Source organism: Pseudochaenichthys georgianus, chromosome 14 (genome assembly GCF_902827115.2).
Source record: "Pseudochaenichthys georgianus chromosome 14, fPseGeo1.2, whole genome shotgun sequence".
NCBI lineage: Eukaryota > Metazoa > Chordata > Actinopteri > Perciformes > Channichthyidae > Pseudochaenichthys > Pseudochaenichthys georgianus.
In genome coordinates, this window is record NC_047516.1 from 34,784,153 (window position 1) to 34,807,424 (window position 23,272).

At 41.3% G+C, this 23,272-nt stretch overlaps 1 protein-coding gene across 1 annotated transcript in view; it reads right to left on the bottom strand.

The window, feature by feature from the left end:
• The window catches only part of LOC117458860 (glucose-6-phosphate exchanger SLC37A4-like), a 40,419-nt gene extending 19,675 nt beyond the window's left edge, over positions 1–20,744 (bottom strand). Inside the window, exon 1 of the mRNA XM_071205473.1 lies at positions 20,667–20,744. The gene's annotated coding sequence lies outside the window, so the exon portion shown is untranslated. The remainder of the gene's footprint in view (positions 1–20,666) is intronic.
• Positions 20,745–23,272: the final 2,528 nt, after the last annotated feature.

A 23,272-nucleotide genomic window follows, 5' to 3' on the forward strand; every position in this document is an offset into this window, starting at 1 on the left:
GGGCAGAATATGGCATTATTTTTACATGAATATTCTAGCCATTGTCTATTTGTATACCACGAGCTGCAAAATGACCGCCTTACCCCACTGTACAGGCGAGTTAGGTACTTTTTTAGATATACCTGGGCAAGCTCTGTTTTGCCGAGGTCTCCTGGCACCTGCGGGCGGGCGGGGATGTTTCGGGCGACGAAGACTGCTGCTCCGGGGGCGAGTCAGGCGGGAGAAAGTTAGTGTCCACGACGGAGAGTAACGTGATGTCCCCATCTGACCTGTTGCTATTGTCTGCAGTAGATGCAGTGTTGCCGGCGTTTAGTGATGGTTGCTTTAACCATTTTTGTATACATGATTATCCACAGATGTGTGCAGGGGCGGACTGTCCATCGGCAATACCGGGAGTTTTCCCGGTGGGCCGGTGCTGTGCGTGGGCCGGAGGGCTTGTCGGATTTTTTTTTTACCTAAATCCTACCGGCCCACATTTGTAAGTGTTCCAGCCACTCAGGGCTGTGGGAAGTAGGGGTGCTGAGGGTGCTGCAGCATCCCCTGATGGAGGACAGGGAATCTGCACGTCCACAAGATTAAATATAATACAAATACCAAAAAAAACAATTTTCAGCCTTGATGTAACAACATTCATAATTAAGTAACGGTTAACACTTTATATTAAGGTACACAAATTAACCATCAACTAGTTGTTAATTAATATGAATATTAGCAGTATATTGGCTCTTTATTAGTCATTATAAAACACTTATTAATGCCTTATTCTACATGACCATATTCTACAAGTAATAAGCCATTAGTTGAGAGTTTTTCTTCAATAACCCTCTAATTAGTGCTAATTTGTTGCAAGTAAGGAAGTTGTTGTACGTGAGTTTTGGTCTTAATATACTCTGCTCAATATGGGCCTAATAAGGCAGTAGTACCACAAGAATAGTAATCCTCCCATAATAACACTTAACAAATATGATCTATTCTTATGTAACAAGACATGAAACTATAAGTGTTAATTGTGTCAAAATAACTAAAAATTAAGTATATACCTACGAATATGTTTTGGGGTATTGACAGTTCAACTAGCAAGGTGATATTGACCTGTATGTTTCATATTTGCACATTTATATTTTTGTGAAATTTGTACTGAAGGTTAGACAGGAAACCGGGTCAGTGTTGCCAACTTGGCGACTTTGTCGTTAAATTCGGCAGCTTTCCAAACCCCCTGGCTACTTATTTGTGTCAAAAGCGACTAACGACTAATCTAACGACTTGTAATGGTGTTATTAGGGACCTTTCTGGTGTTTGGAGACTCACGTATTGTTCAGCAGTTAATGAGCCGCGGGTGCTGCCGTGAGCCCCTCTGCCCTCCCATAGTTATAAGGTGTGACTTGTGCCAAAGAACAGATAACTAAGCTGACTGAGCGGAGAACTAACATGTCAACGTGCGCCAACGCCTCCATCAATTTTGAATGGGTTGACGTAGAATACAGGCGACGTCACAACGATGTCAGATGTCACGGCGACGTATCATAGGTGCGCTCAAAGTACGCGCTCACGTGGCAGCGGCGTAGCTTAGAAAGCGCTATCTTAGATATGCGTGTTGATTACGTATGTGTGGATATGCGCGTGAATAATGTACGTGTGGATAAGCATGTGAATAACGTACGTGTGGATAAGCGTGTGAATAACGTACGTCTCGCCTCCGTTAGCATTGGTACGGGGAATAAGAGTTGTGTCTAGCACAGACCCGGCGCCAGAACAAATCTAAAGGGAGGGCATATGATTTTCATGGGAGGGCACACAAAACCGTCATGTGCTGCGGGCCTGCGGCACAATATATATCAAACAGCAAGGCCAACTGCATTGCGTAAAGAAGCACACTTATCGCAAATACATACACAAATAAAGAGCAACATAGAAACCACTTTTGAAACATTGTGTGCGTGGCAGCACAAACACTGGTAAATCACGAGCAAGGCACACTGGTTAAGGATGGCAGCTTCCTCATTGTTGCACTCGGAGAGAAATAGTAGAGGGGAGACGATGAACTGCTGTTAGTTCTATTATGGCATTTTGCATGTCATGAGAGGTGTATGTTGCTGTGTGGGGAATGCTTTCCATTATTATTATCCACTGCCTGACTCGGACATGCTGTGGAGTGAACCGTGGTCACCTCTGAGAGGGAGTTGGTTGACAGCTAAAAAAGCTATCATATCAACGACAGCTGACACGTAATAACGGTTCCGTGCCAGCTGATCTGCACCAAAGTACTCATTTCCTTATTTGTTTCCTCGCGTATCTGTCTCTCTCTCTCTCCACAAACTCTCACATGAAATGTGTTCTTTTGATGCGGCATGCCTTAGCAGTCCTTTATCAGTCTGTAATGCGTGTTTCCAGTCGCAAAAACCTTTGACAGTAAAAGCCGCATCAGATGAAGACGTATTTACTTTAAACTGTCTACAGGGGAAACAAAAGGCTGCGTCTGCTTTTAACGAATATTCAAGCCATGGTCTGTTGTTGTACCATGCAGTGGCAAAAGTGCGCTTCTTTCCTGAAAACAATTTCCCTGGATAACGATCCAGTTTCACCTGATTGGGTTTATTAACCCCAAGATCATCTGGGGCTGTTGGTCTTTGAGCGGTTGTTTCACTTTAGTTTTGCAAGTAACTCAACTCTAACGGCCCGTCTACACTACAGGCATCAACAAATCTTGAAGCTGGGCGTGTCTGAAGCTTGGCGATTTTTTGCGAGCAACGCAACCAACAACCAATCACATGAATCTCCCGCCCCCGACATACAAAGCAATAGCAATGTTAAAACGAAGTAAACTGGATATAAACTCACCAAACAGGCGAAAACCTACCAGTTTCACCCACTGTCTCTGCCACCTCCCTCCATGCCTGGTTCCTCCGGTTTGTATCCCGGTAAATAGTTCTGGTCGGAAAGAACCGGGTGATTTGCTACCGTAATTTCTCGTTTGGAATATGAGGAAATGAACTGCGGTCTGGCTCTCCCAGCTTGCACGCGGTTTGATTGGCTAGCGCTTCTACTGGCGGGATTTGCATAAACGGGATTTGATTGGCTGATGCCAGCTTCGAAAGCATCGGGAGCATCAAAAGTTGAACATTGCTCAACTTTTGATTCTCACGATGCTTGCAAAGCCATGCTCCGCTCCCCACAATGCAGTTCGGCGAAGATTCAAAATCTTCTACGTCACCCCATTCAAGTGAATGGGCGAAGCGTTGAAAGCATTTTCCGATGCCTGTAGTGTAGACGGGCCGTTACTCACTAACTCACTAACTCACTCACTCAGCATCATCAAGGTTATCTTTTAGGAATATGAGCATGTCCACATTTCCAGGTAGAAGCTGGGATGTTTGGGCGTTTGCAATATCCCCTGCTGTGGAAAAAACTCTCTTGCTTGGTACTGATGTTGCTGGGACAGAGAGATATGCTTTGGCCATGGGTGACAGCAGTGGGTAAAACTGTGCATTGTCTCTCCACCACTTCAAAAACAATACAGTTTTTGCCAAGAAGGTGAGGCTTATTGACAGGGCGAGATATAAATATACTGTTGGTACTTGTCAATGTCTCTAGGTATGTCAGGGTTGCCAACTTTGCCAAAAAAAAAAATGTATTTTTTTTTTTTTTTTTTAAATCGCAGTATATTTTGTCAGTCTCACGACGGTATTGAGACATTTATTTACGGCGATATCGTGATATATCGTTACATCCCTAATAGGGGCACAAGGAGCTGTGCCTCGGAGGACAGCGTTGGTGGCGGCCGCCTTGATGAGTCAAGGCTTGGGCTCGCTAACTCAGCCCCGGGGTTTGCCGAGGTCAAGCTTAACTGAGCATCATAATAACCCCCAAATATTTAAAACGTGTAACCTGCTCAACTCCTTCCCTGTTGATAAGGATGCCGTGATCACCTCCTGACTTGGGGTCAAAGATCATTTCCTTTGTTTTTTTAACATGTAACACCAGGTTGTGCGCCTCACACCACTTCACGACCTCTTCAATCTCAAGTTTATAAATAGAAATGTCTGAGTCTCTAGTCAGTAGTGCTGGAGCGACGCGTCGACTTCAAAATATCGTCGACGACATATTTCCGCGTCGACGCGTCGCTACACACACGTGGGTGTGTAAACAAAGCAACAAGCCGTTCGCAATCGCACTTCAAACACAAGACTGAAACGGCTACCACCTCCTCCTCACAGGATTGCGCACGAAGCCCTCAAACGAAAACATCTCGCCCTAGGTCTTCAAAAGCATGGGAATATTTTAAAGTTAGTCCAAAACGCAAAGATATTGTCATTTGCAGTCTTTGCCAAATGGAGTTGGCATATCACACAAGCACAACGGCTATGTTGGAACATTTAAAGCGGCAGCTAGCTGTGGTGGCTACCATTAGCAGCTAGCATTTTCTCTCCGATTTTTACATACAAATGGAATTATGGATTATAAATTCAATCATTTGTTTATACATAGACGTTAAAAACCTATGGATTAACCGATTCAGCCGCGTTTTTTCTCATTTTAATGCCATTGAACACGTCTTTTGATCAGATTGACAGCTACGGTGCTGAGACGATCTCCCTAGAAGCTCTGTAAAGGTACGTGTTGTGATGACTGTATTTGCCTCCCCTGTCGCGAGTCCGGATCACTCAGTGATGATACTATATACCTACATAATCTGTGGAGTCTCAGCTTTAATCGGATATCTTGTATGTGCAGCTACGATAAGTAATAAGGGTACTTTTATATTGAATTCTGTGCCAATGTCCGTTAGCATTTTTCGCTCATGGGTCATTTAGATGCTTCTTATGAGACTTGTGTTTTGTTTTGGTAAACATGGTTTGTATCGTCAGTTAGCTGAGATTATTTCCGTTAATCTGGTATAACACATTAATAGTTTGTTAAATATTAAGATCCCCTGAGACACAGTATGGTGAAAAAAAAATTGTTACATTATGTTTTTTTTACATTACGTTTTTTATGAATTGAACAACAGAAAAATAATCGTTAGATTAGTCGACTAATCGATCAAATAATCGCCCGATTAATCGTTTTCGAAATAATCGTTTTCGAAATAATCGTTTCCCCCCAGCACTACTAGTCAGTAGACTAAGTATGGCTGTATCATCAGAAAACTTTATAATGTGGTTGTGTGTGTGCTGACTCCTACATTCATTTGTGTAGAGTGTGAAGAGAAAAGGAGAGCTACCGCAGCCTTGTGGTGCCCCTGTGCTTATGACCTGTGTGTCAGAGAGGGTCAAGTTGACTTTCACTTGCTGCTGTCTTTCAGTTAGGAAGGAGTGATACCATCTGATCAAGTAAGGGTTCACATCCATCTGTTTGAGCTTTTTTAACATCATTTGGGGAAGAATAGTATTAAAAGCTGAGCTAAAGTCCATGAACATTAATCTAGCATAAGCTAAAGGATTTTCCAGGTGTTTTAGAATAAAGTGAGTTGTGGAGATCAGAGCATCATCTGTACCTCTACCATCGCTGTACGCAAACTGGTAGGGGTCCAAGAGGTGTTGCACCTCAGTTCGCAAGTTCCCTACAATAATCCGTTCTATTGACTTCATAACTATTGAGGTCAAAGCCACTGGTCTGAAGTCGTTGTCATGTGGGCATGTTTTTTTTGCAACTGGTATGATGACAGCTTTCTTCCATATCTGAGGGATGCTTCCCGAGTCAGCAGAGAGCTGGAATAATGGACTCCAGGCAGGGGTGAGCTTGTCTTCAAACGTTTTCAGCAGGAGTGCCGAAATACCGTCTGGCCCACTGGCCTTCTTAGTATGCAGTTGTTTGAAAACCCTGGCCACAGCACTATCATCAATTATTCTTTTTCTATTGTGTATTGGGTCACAGGTTAAAGAGGTTGACAAGTTATTACATGCATCAATGTTAGAAGCAGAATTAATATCAAAACGTTTGTAGAAGTTGTTAAGTTCATTTGCTTTATTAAGCTCATCCAGAACATGCATCTCCCTCTTGCCGGAGTTCAGATTTGTAATTTCTTTAACAGAGTCCCACAGTTCTTTCGAGTTCTTGGTTGAGAAAGCCTCTCGGACACTCAGACTATGTTGCTCTCGGGCTTCTTTAAGTTTCCCCTTTAGTTCTCTTTGAGCTGATCTCAGTTGTATTGCATCGTTCTTTTGAAAAGCAATATTTCTTCGTCGGATACACTGTTTAATATCCGATGAGATGTAGTCTTTATTGTTTGGATATATCCTAATGGTCTTTTTTGGCACAACAGTATCGACACAAAAATGAACGTAGTCTGTGATGGTCTCAGCGATGGTATCGGTGTCATTGTCCTGGTAGAAGTCTTCCCAATCTGTGGCCAAGAAGCAGCCACTTAGCGTTTCTTTATGCTCATCCTGCTATAGACTGACAGTTTTAGAGACAGGTTTACTTCTCTTGATGGCAGCCTTAAAGGTGGGGATTAGCTGGATGGTGTTATGGTCCAAATTTGAAAGGGGGGCTCTAATCCGAGCAGCATACGCATCTTTGATGTTGCCATAACATTTGTCCAGTATGATATTTTTCCGGATGCCATTTTTTACGTATTGCTGGAATCCCGGAAGTGCTGGTTCTAGCTTCCAGTGATTAAAATCTCCAATAACAAATATAGGTGCATCAGGTTTGTTCTTTAACTGCTCGTGCACGCAGTCCGCTACACGTGAGGCAGCCTTTGATGCGTTACCATTGGGTGGGATGTAAACAGCACAGATACAAATGTTCCCATAGTCTCTAGGTAGGTAAAATGGTCTCAGACTTAGGCATAAGAGTTCGATATCGGGAGTGCACACAGTGTCTTTTGTTGTGTAATTGCTGCACCAAGAGTCCTTTATATAAGCGCAAATGCCTCCCCCCCCCTCACTTTCCCCAAGTTACTGTTCCTGTCCATACGAACGTTTGAAAAGCCTTGTACCTGAACCAATGAGTCTGGGAAGTCTTCCTGAAGCCAGGTCTCAGTGAAAATCATCATGCATGACTCACGGTATTCGTTTAAGATCCTAGTGTTGAGGCGAAGCTCCTCCACCTTATTTCTAAGGGAACGGACGTTGCTGAAGAGTATTGATGGCAACGGTATGAGCCACTTTTCTATCTATATTGTAGCCTGATGTGCACATCGACTGTCAACAAAACAGTTTCTCAGTCCAATGCTAAATTAGTGGCAGGCCCAGTGTGATTGGAGCAGGGTTCTTACACCTTTTCCAAAGTCAAATTCAAGCACTTTTCAAGCATTTTCAAGGTGCATTTTCCAGCTTTTCAAGCAGCTTACAGCTGTTGTAAATTACATATTTATATACACATACTTATACTCAAATGATTATTTCCCTACCTCACATTAAATCAGATGTTCTTTATGCTATAAACAACCAAATGTGTGTTTCGTGATAGCATTCTACACGAGGATGAAAAATGTAAGAAAAGAAAACTTTTAGTTTAATATTTCAAAAGGAGTGACCTATACGTAGACTGGGCCTCCCATATAACCTGGCTGAGCCAATATAAAACAATCAGCCAAATAACTGTTCAATACATTATTGATTACTATTGTTGAGGTACTTTTAGGTTGGCAGTAAACATAAGTCAGAGGTAAATGGTGTACTTTTGCTCCACTGCATGTATTTAACACCTTTAGTTACTTCACAGATCTGGATGAATGATGTGAAATCTAATCAAGTGTTGAATCAGACTTTAGTTCCACCTGGAGTAAATCCACCAGCTACCCTGCAGTCTACAAAGTACTTCAGACTAGCTGCACCTTCACCAGCTTTGAGAACACTTTCATGATCAATCATTATAAAACATATCATATATATTATTCTGAGATGGACCAATCTGGTCGACTACTTTTACTGTCGCTACTTTCACTATATTTTGATGACAATACTTTTCTACTTTCACTTGAGGAACATTTTGAATGCAGGACTTTGACTGTGATAGAGTATTCCTACACTCTGGGTACTTCTACTTTTACTAAGTACAAGATCTGAGTTCTTATAATTTCACTACAAGATCTGAGTACTTGTACTTTTACTCAAGTACAAGATCTGAGTACTTCTACTTTTACTAAGTACAAGATCTGAGTACTTATAATTTCACTACAAGATCTGAGTACTTCTACTTTTACTCAAGTACAAGATCTGAGTACTTCTACTTTTACTCAAGTACAAGATCTGAGTACTTCTACTTTTACTCAAGTACAAGATCTGAGTACTTCTACTTTTACTCAAGTACAATATCTGAGTACTTATAATTTCACTACAAGATCTGAGTACTTCTACTTTTACTCAAGTACAAGATCTGAGTACTTCTACTTTTACTCAAGTACAAGATCTGAGTACTTCTACTTTTACTCAAGTACAATATCTGAGTACTTCTCCACCTCTGGTAGTGTATTAGCCTGAATTGTAGCTACAAAATCACACAGAGCTGCATACAAATAGACTCACAATGGAAATAATATTTACAAATGTGCACAATGATTCTAGGTAATGCTGACTACTCAAGACTCCTGACTTATACATCTTCAAAGGAAGACTGTGTTCATTCTACAATTACATGGGATTAAAGCTAAATGTAGTTTTACTTGTATAATACTTCAATTTTATATAAAAGACAGTTTGTTTTCATCTGTTTTCAAATAAACAAAGTATTGGCTTTCAGAATATTAAACTTGTTTCGGCAAATTCAGATGATAAATACAACTTTGAAGCTTCGGCATGATTACAAGCAGAGAACGGACTAATGTAACGTCACAGCAAGCATAACAACAGCCGGTGTTTCTTGTGAGTGTTTCCCCGGTGCACAAACGCAATAAACACAAACACACTCGCGAGCTTCCCCCAGACCAGTAATACAAACGAAAATGTGTCTTCGGGTCAATGCGACTGACTTCGATAGAGCAAGTCACATTTGGTTTAGGCACGAAACATACAGTAGAAATACATTGCTTTCAAAATCGCTCTGTGTCGAATCAATAGATTATATTTCATGACTATAACATGAAATGCCGTGAGTGCTTCATCCTCTGAACACCACACGATGGCGACTGTAACGCACATAACATAGGTACGCTCCTCTGAAATGATTGTCCCCTGCAATTATTATTATCCCTCATCGAGTTCGCTATTCAGCTCGCTAACGTTAGCTTAAACAAACGTAACATGCAACGTTAGCCTAATCTAAAATGCTCTACTACGGCGTACCTTTCATGTGGCTCGTCAGCGCAGACTCTCCCATCGTTATTTGTTGCAAACTTTGCAGGAGGCTACTCGTGGGCTTGACCCTCGTCTTAGCCATGGCTTGTATTTGTCTTCTGCTAGCCAACGCTCGTTGAAACGGCAACCTCCTGGCACACAGTCATCTATCTCTCATCAGAATGCCCAGGTCACACGCAACACAAACATTTGCAGGTCGCGCGCATAGCGCGGGAAGGTGCAGCGGAGCTGTTTTATGTAGAAGCAAGCAATTATTTTCTTTTAATCTAAAAAGCGAACTATTCAGTCAGACAGCAATTTATTGTAAAAGTAAAGCATTTACATTTTCAAGCACTTTATCTCAATTTCAAGCACCATTCCCAAAATTCAAGCACTTTCCCAACCTTGAAAACACCACGTCAAATTTCAAGCATTTTCAAGGATTTCAAGCACCCGTACGAACCCTGTTGGAGACTATAAGGCTACACAAAACCCAAACATGTCCTTAATGTTACTCAAGGCAAATATATGTAATATAACCGTTAGACTGCAGCTAACTGTGGGGCTACAAATCCCTCATACTGTGAGTGAATAACAAGATGGTTATGTTGTCTAAAGGGGAGACAATCATTATGGTATTAGGTCAATTTAGTGATAAAATAAGTGTTGTATAATATATGTTCTTGAATAATGTTATTTCATAAATAGTTGTTAATATAATGATTACATGTTCTCCTCATTCAGTTCCACTATCAGATGATGCTGATGGCACTGAGGGAGAGATGCAGGCAGAGCTCAGTGGACAGAACTGGCAGGTACAGAGGAAACTGTTTCAATAGGCTATGACTGACACTGAACAAAACCAAAGTAAATGTAATGACAACAGTATAAGCAAGCTATGTTCATGTTCTCTCAATTATAGTTATTGATCAGAGTTTAATCCATCCCAATATTCAGTACCAGCAGATGCTGAGGAGGTTGACAAGACAAGTCAAGATTCAGGGTCCAGCACAAGGGAAATTGCAACTAAGTAGGGCAGCAACGTTGTAGATATTGACGATACATCCAGCAAAACGCCCCCAAAAAAAACTGGTATGGCCTGGCTGTGTGTATATATCCCAGCCTGACCTATGGTCCCAGTCCGGCCCTGCTGACACATCGCACACCCATACACTACACACACATTACTGATTAAACTGATATCCCAATGTAGTTACTCTCTTTAAATAAATATACTGTCCTTGAGCCAGGGCTCCCTATTCATCATCATCATCATCATCATCTTTATTTAAAGAGACTCTTGGTCCATTATTACAAAACATACAACACTCAACTAAAAAAAGGCAGCCATACCAATGTTTCCACAGAGGTGACTGGTATCGTACAGCACTGAGACACGGATTTGAAAGCAGCATAATGACAGAGTTATGAGAAACATTCAATCGACAGATGAATTTGTACATCAGACCTCTCAAAAGAGCATGGAACGTGTTGACTCGTGCATTACAGAACATTTCACTTGCACTGCACCACCTTGGTTTTCTAAGCAGTATACGCAAACAGTCATTATATGCAACCTGGAGCTTCCGGAGGCTCGCCTTCTTATACTTGACCCACAAGGGGGCAGTATAGAGAGGAGTGCAATACGCTCTAAAGAGGTTCACCTTAACCTCATCTGAACACCAAGAGAATTTTCTAGCCAACATGTTGGCTTGTATATATAAGACACGCCGCTGTCTATACATGTCATCATCATCAGCCATTTCATCTGTGATGATGTGTCCCAGATACTTCGTGTTACAGCAAACAGACAGCACCTGTCCTGACAGATAGAATGTTGGAAAACAAAGGTTCTTATCCCCTGTTGCTCTACAGATCATTACAGCGCTCTTCTTAGCATTGTATTTAACGTCAAATTTGACTCCGTAATCAGAACAAACATTTAGCAACTGTTGAAAACCAGCACTGCTAGGAGAAACAATTGCCAGATCATCGGCATACATAAGATGGTTTACAATCACATTACCAATCACACACCCTGTTTTACAGACCCTTAAATCATCTGATAGATAATTCATATAGATATTAAAAAGGCTCGGTGAGAGGAGCCCCCCCTGGCGGACTCCATTACCAACACCAAATGGCGCCGAGACTGCATTCCCCCATTTGATCCGCATGCTCTGGTTGGCATACCAATAAGCCAGGATCCTAATTATACTGTTAGGCACACCTCTTTGTCTCAATTTTAAAAACAGTTTATGATGGTTAACTCGGTCAAAAGCCTTAGAGGCATCAATGAAACCAATCAGAACAGTGGAATTCTGTCTTCTATATGTTTCTACCATTTCCTTCAAAGCATAGATGCATAGCTCAGTACCATGCTTAGCCTTGAAGCCAAACTGGTTATCTGAGGTACATAAATAAGAACATAGTCTATCCAACAAAATTCTTTCCAGGACTTTGGATAACACACTGGCCAGAGCAATTGGTCTATAGTTATCCAAGCTCCCTACCTTGCCCGCTTTGTCCTTAATGACAGGGACCAAGGTAACCGTCAACATGGAGTCTGGCAACATACCATGAGTCATGAGGCCGGTAAAACAAATGGCAAGAAGAACTGCAACCTTCGGGCTTGCCAGTTTAAGGTGCTCTGCAGTGATTCGGTCAGAGCCGCATGCTTTGTTATCAGCTAGCTGTTCAATTGCTCGATAAACCTCTTTAGCTGTGATTCCCACTGTGTCACTTTTCACAACACTACCAACTTTGTAGGGGTCACTTTTAACACAATTAAGTATAGTAGAGTAATGTTGCCTCCACAACTCGGCTATGTTATCGGCTCCAGATACTCCCTCTATGGTACACGGTAATGACGTACTGGCCCTGTTCAGAGCTCTCACCTCCTTCCAGAAGCCAGTCACATCATTATGAAGGAGCTTTTCAGCCATCGAGTCCGCTCTCAATGTTTCTGTATGTTTGTTGACATAACGAACTGCATATTTATATCTAGCATGTGTACGCTTTTTGAGATCCAGGACAGGCCCCTCTCTGGGCCTTCCTGCCTGGACCCAGGCCCCAAAAGCATTCTTGGCTTCAGCGTATTGATCAGCCACATGTGTATTCCACCCTGGCTTGACGTTGTGTCTCTTCCTAGAGTAAGTACAGCACGGTATACTGGCCTCCCATACAGCTCCCACAATACAATCATACATGTTACAGAGGTCTTCACGGTGAGAGCTTTCATTACAACCCACATCAACACACAGAGTTGCCACTTTGGGTAGATATACATCACTTAATAGGACATCAGTTCTCCCATAGTACAATAGCCTATCCTCATTTGTGAGCTTGGACCAGTCCACTTTAGTGGTACAGGCATGTTTAGCCTCCTGAGACATCTCAGGGAGACTATCACAATCTAGTGACATTATAAAAGGAATGTGATCTGACATTGATGCCTCATACACAATCTCAATTGATCTTACAATGTCATGGGCATTAGCAGTGCTTATGCAATGGTCAAGCCATGAAGTTGTATGCCAGGCCTCGCTTATATATGAATAGCTATCTGTAGGCAGAAGTATTTGGCTTGATAATATAAGATTGTTATCATCACAAAACTGTAGCATATGCTTAGCAAACAAGGACCTTTTGTCTGATATGTCAGCATTCATATCACCCACTACATAAACACTGGAGGAATGATTATCAACAATAAAAGAATGTATAAAAGCAAGTCTGTTCAGGTATTCATCTTCATTATGCTGTGACTCATATGGTGTATATACATTGAGAATGCTAAACTCCTTGTTATTCATTTTGATCTGTACAGCAATACACCAGTCAACTTCAAGCCTGATGACATTAATGACAGCGTCCAGCTTTTTGTGCCACAGGATAGCCACGCCCCCTGCTATCCTTCCTCTCACTATTCCCAGAGATAGGTCCGTAGTGGACTCACCAGCCCCGTGAAAATTGTCATTAAGAGAGTTCAACTTTCCCAAGTCCTGCTTAGGTAAGAAAGTTTCTTGCAAGCATAAAATGTCACATTTTTGTAGCAAGTTGTCCACCACTACACGTCGGATCCTATCAGCAGCGCTGTTGCCCAGGCGCAGCCCGCGACAGTTAAATGATCCAACCCGCATAACGTTTAGCTAAGCAGCTCAGCCGTAGCCCCATTCAGTACCCTCGCACCAGCAAAAGGTCTAGCTCTGCTAGCCCCTATCACCTCCGCTTTACGTGGTTCATAGTATCGCCTCACAACTGAGCCTTCAGGCCAGAGTTCTGGGTTAAACATCTCCGCAACTTCATTGCACTCAGCACACACTTTAAACGAGCTATATCTGCTGCTCGCAGTGTCAATACGGTGACAGTTAACATCACGGCCGAGTTGTTCAGTTAGATATTCGGACAGTGTCTCAGCGTCAAGGTCTGGCGAGAATTTGGTAGCAAAAACACTCACCAACTTCGTACGGATCACTTTTATATTCCCTTGTGCAGCAGTGCCAACAATAGGCTTAGGCATCCTCCGTTCAGGTTTCCCAACAAGCTGTTTAGATAAGGCAGACTGGCCCTCGGCCCTATTCCTCCGACCTCGGCCCTGTTTCACAACTTGACTCCATACCTGCGAATTTACCGCAGTTCCTCCAGGGCTCACACAGGCACTCAGGGTCCCTGACGCAGCGAGCGGGTCAACACAGTTGGGATGTACATCAGTAGAAGAGCCGGGGGGGCTCGCATCCTTCACCGACACCGCACCATCCTGGCCATCACCCTGAGCGCTCCCACAGGTAATTTCAGCGTCACTTGGTACAGCCAGTCCTCCACCATGACTCGGCTCCAACTGGCGTTCTACGGCAGCAACTCTGCTGTCCATGGTCGCAGCCACAGCACGCAGGTTCTGACCGATATCTGCCTGAACTTCCACTACGTGTCTTAATGCGCAAACCTCGCTGTGCAGTCGCTCCATCTTGCTCAGCAGGTTGGACACATCCAGGTTGTTAAACGTAACCGGCGGCAGCTCATCCAGGTAGTGGGAGACAAAACGGGGGATGTTTTCACCGCATTCATTTAGTACTTTTAGACAGCTTTTGATATTGTTTGCATCCTTATGGTTGCCTTTAAAGGTCACACACCGCTGCTTGGTTTCAGGACAGAGTTCAAACAACGTCTTTTTAGAAGTCTCGATCCATTCGGATTCAAAGGTGTTAGAGGCTACAAGGACTATCTCGTCCTGGGTCATAGTTTTCATTTTAACCGCCAGGAAGTTGAGTAACTCATCCTCTACAATAACTAGGCCGTCAACAGTCTTGTATATTGTAGGTTTTAATCGAGGCCAGTGGTTTGAATCAGGAGCTACCGAGCCACGACACACACCATCAGCCATCTTGGTTCCCTCACACTTGGTGAAAGCAGATGTTTTGTTGAAAGTGACTGTCTGTATTGTTGTATGTAGGTTATTCTTGGTTTTAGAATTAATTCAGTAATGGTGTGTGTGTATGGAAGCAAACAAGAGACAGAAGTATTAGAATTTTATCAGACACCGAATTTATAGCATTGAAAATAATTACTTTGAAAATCATGTATCTGAATTTTGTGAAATAAAAACGAAAAAATTCAAGTTAAAACAATTTGAATGTTCAAATTCAGATCCCAAAAATTCAAGTGAAAAAAATTCGACGTCAAATATTTCGGTGTTTAAAATTCGATGTCAAAAAATTCGACGTCAAAAATTGCGATGCAGCATAATCCGGGCTACTCAGACAGGATAAGCAATCGAGTCTGAATGCAATCAAACTGACTTCTGGCCTATCAGAGCCAAGCGGCAAACCCCGGGACAGTGCGGTGAAGCTAGTGATGGCAAAATGAAGCTTTGAATGAAGCATCGAACCACTTGGACAATCGTGTCGGAAATAGGTTCATTTCTCGAAGCTTCAGTTACAGCGACCTCTCCTGGCAAAGTGCAAAGCTGCAGTGGGTTTAACGTATCTTTGCCTTGAAAAATATTCGATGCACACACACATTAAGACTGAATATCATGTTCTATTTGTAATTAAAGATTGATAATTATGTGTATTGGGTTATTGAGAAGAGACTAGAGAGTGCTGGAAAAAAATTTGGGAGGAGAGGGCCTTTTATCAGTTATTAAAGTATTAAAGTTGAAAAGCAATGATTAAAAGTACATCCATTCCAGGCTTTGAACCAACTGCGCGGAGGACATCGCCGCATTCGGGCTGCCGGCTCGACCCACTGGGCTATCTATTCCTTAAAATATTGAACTGTTTTTATATTACTTATCATTGTCTTTTTGTTCACAACTTCTCCACATTTCGAAGTGTTTCCCGAACCAAAACAAACTATCTTTCTTCCTGGCTTGCTCTATAATGATAAATGCAATACCAACAACAACTCAACAGCAACAACGCAAACTACGACAACCCACACATTGCGCATTGTTTAGAGCGGTCATAAAGTGTTGAAGCGCTCAAATTTGAAACTGTTTCAACCTGTCACCTGTCAGAATCGAGACGAGGCAGTGCATTGAATCACCTGATTGGACGGCGAACCAGTGAGTTGATTCATTCAGGAAATGAAGCAGTTGCTGGTTTGGACGTCACATGTCACGTGATTTGAAGCAGTTGCTGTTTATGACGTCATATGTCACGTGATTTGAAGCAAGCTTCGAAGCACTGCTTCTATGGAATAGGAAGTCCAGGGTTGAAGCTCCGTTCGAAGCTTCATTGTCAAACTGCCATCACTAGGTGAAGCCCGATGCTGCAAACTGTAGGCGGTGGATGCAGATGGGAGAAATTCTCGTAGACCCTATGTTAAAATGTCCAACTTAACATCAGAAAATGAACATGTTTCTAGCCTGGATCCACAAAAACATATTCGGTATATAGATAGCAGTGGCGACTGGTCATTAGGAGCAGGTGGGGCACAGCCCCACCTAGTGTCAGCAGAAAGTATTAAAAATAATGATTACAAAAAAATGCAAAAAATAAATTAAAAAATATATAAAATATATTTTAAGATCATGTTTAATCATCTGATTCGTCTGTACATTGCTGTTTTAGTCTGTGTTCTAATTAGTGTCTACAGTGTGTGCCTATTGAGCTGTTTAGCGCCATGTGGGACAAAACCCGATCATGCCCCTCCCTCTCACTGTCTAAGTCAATGGTGACTGTAAAAACTACACTGCGCATGCTCAGAATATTTTCCTATTTAATGTGTGTGGCAAAAAAATAATGACCATAGGGGCATTGAGCTGCCATCCCCACCATACATCATCTCACATAATTCAGAGCTGATTGGCTGTAAGTACGTGTGCCCCGAAAAGTGTGGTGTGTGAAGAGGAGACGAGAGAGCTGCAGTTAGTGATGGTGAGATGAAGCCTTATGAAGCTTTGCAGCCAATTGGTTCGCAAAAGGGTTCATCTCATGAGGCTTCATCATGGGCTTCATTTGAACACAAACTTGGTCAAAGTGTGTAAAACAGGCCGATTGGACATCTCAACAGTGTGCTCTATCTCATACCGAGTTCCTAATGAGTAAAGCCTTAGAATAACTCTATACAACGAAGATAAAATCATATTTTCATGTTAACAATATTGTATTTATTCCAGTTTAATGATTGTGGTTGAAAAGCCTAAGGAGGCTGGTAAACATTGCAAAGAGGGATTTGTATTCCTTAATAATATTCGTAAACTTAACCATGTTGTAGCCTGAGAAAAGCTAAACCATATCAAAGAATACATTTATTAACTACATTGTCTCATTTAGCTGTAGCTTTTATAAACAAAAAAAATACGTATTGACCAGTCGTTGAACCAGGGACCCTGCGGTTGTGAGTCAACTGCTTTTCAGCTGAGCCACAGCACACACTAATTATGACTGACAACACTATATTCAACTTATTCCTGTATTTATTTATGTTTTTATTCCTACTTTTATTTATGCTTTTATTTATTTATACGTATGACATGTTCCGACCTCTATAAGTGAGGGTCTGAGCTCTCTTAATTCCATCGTGTCCCCGCCGGCCCGGGTACAGGAGGGGTAATATTGTTCTTATTATACATCCATGGGTAATATGAGCGTTGTGGTTCAACCGATCTGAATCGCTTCGTGAAGCAGTCACATGGTATCGACAGGCAGCGAGGCTTCGTTTGTCATTGGTGACGTCACTGGCCCAAAACGATACAAGCCTCGATAAATAGTTCTGGTCGTAAAGAACCGGGTGATTTGCTACCGTAATTTCTCGTTTGGAATATGAGGAAATGAACTGCGGTCTGGCTCTCCCAGCTTGCATGCGGTTTGATTGGCTAGCGCTTGTACTGGTGGGATTTGCATAAACGGGATTTGATTGGCTGATGCCAGCTTCGAAAGCATCAAAAGTTGAACATTGCTCAACTTTTGATGCTCATTATGCTTGCAAAGCCATGCTCCCCACAATGCAGTTCGGCGAAGATTCAAAATCTTCTACGTCACCCCATTCAAATGAATGGGCGAAGCTTTGAAAGCATTTTTCAATATAGTGTAGTGTAGTGTAGACGGGGCGTAACGCCCCGTCTACACTACACTACGTCTACACACGCTCCGAAGCCTCGGCGCAATACGTAACATCACTAGCTGCAGTGACGCGTCCTAAAACCCGGAAGTAAGCTGCGCATGGCTTCCCTCGACAAAAAAGCAATGAGATTTCTCCATAGGATTTTAGAAAATAGCTCCAAATAAGATCTGTGGGAAACGTACCTGTTAGATAAATGCAAGTTTTGTTCAGCCGGATAATATCCACATGTCTACCCTACTTTTATAATTTTCGAATCAGAAATCTATTGATTAGATTTATAATAGACTTTTGAAACTACAAGAACATAAGGAGGACTTTTACAAAAAAGTAATGGCAAATGGACTTAATCTTCAAGTCAAGGTAAGACTGCAATTTTATTGAAAATGGGATCTTACTAAGAGAGAACAATTCAATATATAAACGATAAAATTAAAAAATGTTGGATATCCTTTTGTTGAACTGTCTGTTTAAAATTAATTGAAGCATCAGACAATAAAAGCTTTTGAAAATAATATTATATTTTGATTTAGGTCAAAATATAATATTTGTAAACCTGAGAGTGCCAGTGCCTCACCAGCCATGAACCTCACTGCAGAAGCTTATAGACAAGTTTTTTGTGCTCCACCACTTTTGTACATATAAAAACGCCACTGATAGTTAGATTTCCCCTTCATGACAACGGGACTGCTTCTCCTAGCTCCGTTAGCTCCATTGGCTCCGTGATGCTACAGCGGCTCAGCTCATGAGGAGAACACTACTTGAACTCGGCCATGTTTGTTGTGTTGGGTCCTGGTGGACTATTCGTCATGCAAATATAGGATTTATCTGCGGTTGAAACAGACCGTCCATGAATGCAGTTTCTTCGGTAAGTCAACCCTGCATACTTTATGTTATGTTACTGGTGTTTTTATTAAGCTAACGTTAATGAATGTTTAGAGTTGGGTTAGCATTTGAGCAATCGCTCCATCTGTGCTAACAATGCTATGCGTAGCATCCAAGAGTGTAAAACATTAAGTGGGATGCTACTGTATACCAAAAGGCTTCTGTGGGAGGTTGCTAAAATAAGGTCATCCTTGTACGTTGGATAGTTAGTTTGCTAGTTAGGTTACTGTATGCATTGTTAAGGTTCATTTAAATTCACTATGCTCTACTATAGCATAAAATAGACTAGCTAACGTCAACGTATTGTTGAAGAGAGGCTTAGTGTATATTAAATCAACCTCACAATGAAATGTGTGTATCTTTTAAAATATGAACGTCACATTTCAAGATGGTTAAGAAATAACGCTACCTTAGATATTGTAATATGGTTTGTTGAACTGGAGTTATTTATTGCAGCTAACCGCCTATCCGACGAACGACCCAAACATTGTTGTTTTTAATATTATTACCAATGCCTCTTTTAATTGTATTATCATCACACTTGAGAAACAGCCTTATTGTGGCTGTAGAACGGAACATGTAACTTAATGCCTGCATTTAAGGACGATGAATAGCGTAGTCAATGCTTTAGTGACAAGGAAATGATTTGTTTAAATATTAGATATGACGTTATCTGTGACTTCAGTGGAAATTAATCTTATCCATTGCATTGCATTTGTTGAATAGGTTGGTGTCTTACCCTTACGTGTGTGTGATACATATTAATATGGCATATGAAAACAAATTAATTTGACTGACTCATGAAAACCTCCTCCCTCAGGCCTGGTCCTCCTCGCAGGGAAAGACCCTCAGCCCTCTCTGGCCAAACCAACAGACAGGATGTTCATAAAGCTGAGATCTCCCCCAAAGTCTCTAATCATCCATCCTGTGAATATGAGAGGGGAACAAATAGTGTAATAGATGCTTTGGACAATAAGAAATATAAAGTTAACTGTTGAGTTGCTCAGTTTTTTAGATTGACAGGGTTTAATAACACAAACAAAAGGAGAGAAATAAAGATTGGTCTTTCAATAAATGGTGTTGATTTTGTCTTTTGAATTGTTTGTCTGAAGTCAAGTAGCTAGAACTGTTACTTATAGTTTGAATGATACAGTCTGGTTATAATGTTTGGAGGAGGCATCACAGGTAAGAGCACCATTTGTTGTGTTCCATCCACAACAAATTGATGTGTGTGTATTTATGTATCTAATATTTCTTGAATCATTACTGTCAGTCCAAAACAAGAGATTTTGTTTTGGTAACATTTAACTACACTATCTTGAATACTTTAGTTTTTACGTCACTACATTTATCTAACAGCTTTAACATTGTAAAGGTGTCACTTCGAACTCTGGGTAATTATGACAGCATGTCCTACTCAGAGCCCTAGAGTCTCTAGGGCTCTGGTCCTACTATTTTGAGAGTTTGAACAAACCAGACCTTCATCTATTAATGTAGAAAATAGTCAGCACATTACACCATTATGAAAGTAATAATTAGTTAGCTCATTGTTCAAAATGAGCTCCAACTACAACAGTTAAGTGAACTCGTGCATCGGTAATAACAATAAATCAAATGATATGATATAATAGTATAACTTGTGTCTACTTTAACAACACTTTCCTAATTATACTAGCATACTTTTACTAAAGCAACATTAACATGTTTAAATGCAGGGCTTTTGTAAGAGAGTATTTCGTATAGTGTAGCATGGTCTACTTGACGAAGTGATCGTTACGTTACTTTGCAAACCCCCCCCCCCCCACACACACACCCCCCACACCCCCCACACACAAAAGGACACGGTAACGTTGTGATTCACTTCAATTAATGATAACTACGGAGCTTGCTAACAGCAAGGCACAAGGCTACTTCACTCATTTAGCTAGCTAATGTAAGATACAAATGCTGTCGAGCCCTCACTGCTTGTAAAATAAAGAGCACAAACTGACTACTTACCGGAGCGGCGAGCCCCGCTGTTCTCCGTAATTGTTCTCCCGGGTTGTTGTGATCATATGACTGACAAAGCCGTGCTCTGATAGGCCAGAAGTCGGTTTGATTGCATTAGGGCTCGATTGCTCAGTGGCAAGCCGTGACTTTTATACCTAGGCCCTCTGACCACCCCCCCCCCCTTCCCTCGAAAAAAAAGAAGAGTTATTACGTCTCAGCGTATACTTCAACGGAATATCAAAACAGCGGCCCGGGGTGCAAAACGCATCAATGACAGCGACCCTCTACCACACAAAACAACACCATTTATATAAACACCTATCATGACAGGGCACCCACAGCCAAGTAACAATTACAAATGAATTAAGTCGGCACGGCGGCCCGCATTGAAAATGACTTAGGCCTACCTTTGATGATAAAATCACTTAAACACAAAGTCCATCCTCCTGTCCTTTTGGATGAAGCACTTGCTTGCTTCAGCTGATCCTTTGCCACCCCAGTTTATCATTGTAACTCAATCTTGAAAATGACTCGGTTAATAATTTCGCAACGAAGTCAACAAACAAGTCAAAAAAATTAAAATGTGTCGTAAAACTGTGAAGTTACACATTTTTTTTGTGTGAAACCGCTGAGTGAACTACAGGTCTCTTGGTCTCGCACAATACGCGTCACCATCACAAAGACGGCCGTCACGTTAGCAAATTTCACCTGTTTCTTTCAGAATGAGGCGAAAAGTATAAAATGAGGTGAAAATCACTACAAGTCTGGGCATGTTGAGAGCTGTACATACACGAAAGGGGAGTTAGTCGATTCTGTAAGAGCAGCAGGACCGGCTTTACAAGGTTTCGGTGAGTAATATGAGTGCAATGTGTAACGTTAATGTCAGCTAGCTAACATTAGCTAACAAGGTACACTAACGTGTTTTGTTTTAGTAACTAGTTTTCTCCTTAAGAACTTCGTGGTCTCTGTGTATGCTGTGGATAACATTAGTGTTCACAAGAACAAGGTACACTCCCGTGTTTTGTTTTAGTTGCTCTTCAGATTGAAGCGGCCAGTTTTATATCGACTATACAGTATATTCTATACTGTATGTGTGATCTCCTTTTACATCTCGTTGTGTCATTTGAGTTTATTTGCTGTGTGTAGATTCAAGGATTTTGGTGATATGAACATGACCATCGCGGAGGCAGTCCAGTTACCATCCTTCTGTCTCCGTGAGGAGGGTGGGTCATATATTCTCAAGGAGAATCACCCACACTGGCACCAGGTCCAAGGGCAGCTGCACATCACAGACCGGAGTCTCTGCTACTTTGTTGTGTGGACCACGAAGGAGGCGATCATCATCCCCATCCCCAAAGACCCTGCATGGCATGGAAATCTCCTCCTCCTGGAACAATTCTACACCCAGCATATGCTCCCTGTGTTGGCCAGTAGAGAGGAGGACATTTAAATAAACATACTCTTAACACCCTCAGACTCTGCGTTGTGTTTCGTATGTGTGATGGGGTGTTATGCAGAGGGGAGGAAAACAGGACACAGCAGATTGGGATTGTGGTGGAGACGCTGAGCAGTTATTTCATTGTTGCATGTAATTATTATTATACTGCATGCTTTTAGTTATTCCATCTTTTGCTGTAACATGGATCTGTATGTAACTCTATATTTACTTGTTATCTACCACACTTCCTTCTTCATCATACACCATCATTATACATGATGGTGTATATAGGATATATATATTTGTATACATTACATATCTGTAAATTGTATAATTTAATTTTTCGTATTTGGGATTGTTGGAAACGTCTTTTTGATGTCTATAAACACAAACTGAGTAAGATTGACAATAAAGTTGACTTTGAAAAATATATATATTCTTTATGAAAATAGTTGACTGTTGGCGAAATGAATCCAAATTAAATGTTGGACTGAACTACAACTACGCCTTTAAATCTCTACGGACTGTTTTTCAGTGGGATGGCAAGTTCCTATCTTTAAACATTTATTAGTTTTTTCTCAGAACAGATTTGATTTTCTGAAGTTAATTTAACTTTGCCGACCATGTAAGGTCATTATTAAAAAGGTACAATCAATTTGTTTAGGGTTGACTAAAATAATGATAAACATTTCATTTGGATAATTTACTGAGAGAATAAGAAACTCAATGATGCTCTACGCACCTGTTCCTTTTTATAAAGTGAAACAGTTGAAACGATAGATTTTAGTAAACTTAAAAACAACCTTCTCCAAAAGCTATCAAGGAATATACCGAATACTTATTTTAGAACTTTATTACATATTATTTGTATATAGTTTGAATGATCCATAATTGACAGAAGCTTGTGTTTACACTGACCTGTTACTCATATATTAATGTCTTTGTAACTTCAGTAAACCACTACCTCACTAATTTCTTTCATTCATCACGGTTCAGTAAACTAAGTGACACATGAACCAGTTTAATCATTATAATAACGTAGGATTGCAACTCTTTGAAACTGTAGGTGGCTCTTAAAAGAGCCGTTGTGTTTGGGTGTGCTGGTCTCAGGTCAGTTTAAGCCCTCTCTCCGCGGATGCAGCTGGATGTCCTTAGGCATGATTTTGACCCTCTTTGC